Source organism: Lissotriton helveticus, chromosome 12, assembly GCF_964261635.1.
Source record: "Lissotriton helveticus chromosome 12, aLisHel1.1, whole genome shotgun sequence".
NCBI lineage: Eukaryota > Metazoa > Chordata > Amphibia > Caudata > Salamandridae > Lissotriton > Lissotriton helveticus.
Window position 1 is genome coordinate 128,323,197 of NC_136073.1, and position 2,725 is coordinate 128,325,921.

The window sequence follows — 2,725 nt, forward strand, 5'->3', positions numbered from 1 at the left end:
CTAGAAGTGGCACAGTGAAATCTAGATTTCACTACGTCACTTCTATGACCTTTTCTTGAGTCAGAACGCCCCCCCTGCATACATTATACCTCGCGCAGGCATAATGTAAACGCAAAAAAACACACAGGGTCTTGGCTTCATACCAGCAAGGCTAAGCCTAATATACCAAATCAACAACACAACTGCCAGTACTGGAAGTCACTTTTAAATACTGATGGTGACCTTTATGAATAAAACATGCTGGTCCGTTTTTCACTTATGTCACTAGTTTATTAAATGTTTTTATATCTTAGTTGAACAGTATTTATTCTTTTAAGCAAAACATACATCTTTACATGTACACATGAAAAACATTACATAAAAAGCAGCTACATACAATACAATTTACAAATTCACCACACATCCAACTCTCACACTGGCCAATACATTCATCATTCATTCATACAATCATACATTTTGGTCCTAATGTCAGTCTTGAATTGTCCATACAAATAAATGATTATTTGAACATAATTTCTTTTGGTCAACAATACATTTTAGAAGCAGAGCCCTGCTAAAAAAATTAATCTCGCTATATTGTAGGTGACAAAAGGACCCAAAACCAGGTCTGGCGCAGGGTTTTACAAAGTGACACATCTACCTAGCTGCGTCACTTTGTAAATATGGTGCAACAAGGCACATTTTTTATGCTGCTGATGCGTCACAAAAAGTGACGCACCGGTGGCACAAAAGTGACGCAAGGGCTCATAAATAAGCCCCACACTGTGTAACAACAAATTAATATGTATTAGTAGTCAGCTGGTGGATCCTAGGCAAATTGTCTTTGATTCTGCTCCTCTGGCCACAGTTACCATGAGGGCAGGATTTTCTCATTGGGACACAGAACTTAAACTGCTGCTCACAGGTGTGGTCCAAGCTGTAAGTTGTCCCGTTTATCCAGACGCAGGTCCTGTCGTTGCTGTGCCATATCACGACCGTAGCTTCTATACAACTATATGTTCTAGACACAACTAATAAATTGGCTTGTGGTCGAGTTCAGTGCAGATGTGGCCTGTTGGTTTGAGCTGGACTGTTCTTATTTTAGCAGGACCAAGGCTATTTGCATGAGGTTGGCCCATATTTGGAGTTGTGCAGCGAACAATGTACATACACACTATGATACTGTACCACACACGCACTACCGTTTTTTCATGAGTGCAAATGATGGTAACACGCAGTCTCTGTGGCGCAATCGGTTAGCGCGTTCGGCTGTTAACCGAAAGGTTGGTGGTTCAAGCCCACCCAGGGACGTGCTCTTTTATTCATTTATTTTAACTGTACCTTAGCTTCAGATACAAACATGATTTATTTACATTTCCATGGTATATTCAAAACTACCCTTCTCCTGAAAGTAAAGTTGAGTGCGAATGTAAACTTTCACGTGATCCCTTGGAATTTGCGTGAATGAGCAAATTGTCCATAAAATATTGCAGCTGGGTGACAGCTCCTGGCTGCACTATGAGACATATAATGACAGTATGAACAGTAACCTCCAAACGTTAAATTGTAAATAAACCTGTGTGTGTCTGTTTCCTAGGTGATTTCACAGGCTGGTCTCTATTCTGTGCACTTCACCTGCCGCAGCAGGGCGTGAGCTTTCGAGATATTATTTACTGGGTGTAGCACAGCGACATCTCGAGGCCATTTATGGGATTGGCCACGGGCTAGAAACATAGCTCCTTAAGTGCAAAAGTAGAAAGCACTGTAAAGGAAAGATTGACAAGTGCAAAACGAGTTTAAAATGGACTACTAAAGCCTCAGGAGAGAAGGAATTGAGGCCAGAGTGAAAACGAGAAGATTGAATTGGTCTGCAGAATATGTGAAAGGTTAAGACGTCCGTGGGGAATTGCATAGTTGAATGCACTGAACCCTCTTCCCCACTAACTGATACTGAAGTTAAAGGTGGATTTAAATGACGGATGCAGTTTTCTGTAGCGCGAGCTCGGCCAAAGGCATTGGAGTGCTTTACATGAGCACTAGCTGACACTGCCAGTCAGGTGATGTGTATGTTTCAGGCAGAGAGAAATTAGGCGATTTCCCCAGTTACTGGATGTTGCAAGGTGTTCGTACCTCTTTAAAGGGGCGTGTCGAGTGAGTCAGGTACGGTGGGAAATGAGTTCTATTTTCTATATATAGCGATTATCAAAAGGACACCGACGAGGGTGGGATTCGAACCCACGCGTGCAGAGCACAATGGATTAGCAGTCCATCGCCTTAACCACTCGGCCACCTCGTCCTGAGGAAAGTTGCCTGCTATCAAACTTTTTTATTCGAGGACGCTCCACAGGGGACAGGGTTTTCCATATCACTGATAATTCTGACATTGCATGCACCTTTCCCCCTCCTGAGGCGGAAGCCGGGAGGTCTCTTGTCTTTCCCTGTTTTTACTGTGTATTTTAACCATTGTTGCTCGCAATTTGGCAATTTATCACACCTGATTCTGATAGGTGTTTGGGACCCCCCAGCGCTCAGCAGCGCCTAGAAATTGTTTGTGCCCCTTCCCTACAGCTCCGGTCCCGCTCTCGGCCGAGTATTGACGCCGAGAGCGCTGGACGCCGGTTTTGGCGGCCATCTTGGGTCGGGCTAGGTAACTGAGGCCATTGACAGTGCTATATAAACAGACGGTCATGGCTCCGCGCAGCGGACGCGATCAGCGGACGCGCCGGACCTGCGCCAGAGTCCTGCC

General features: G+C 44.4%; 2 non-coding genes across 2 annotated transcripts; one reads left to right on the forward strand and one right to left on the reverse strand.

Annotated features, from left to right (window-relative positions):
* The first annotated feature begins 1,216 nt into the window (after positions 1–1,216).
* TRNAN-GUU (transfer RNA asparagine (anticodon GUU)) lies at positions 1,217–1,290 on the forward strand. The gene has a single exon. It is a non-coding gene; the product is annotated as a tRNA-Asn (tRNA).
* A 903-nt stretch (positions 1,291–2,193) lies between these two features.
* TRNAS-GCU (transfer RNA serine (anticodon GCU)) lies at positions 2,194–2,275 on the reverse strand. Its single transcript has one exon. It is a non-coding gene; the product is annotated as a tRNA-Ser (tRNA).
* Between the last annotated feature and the right edge of the window lie 450 nt (positions 2,276–2,725).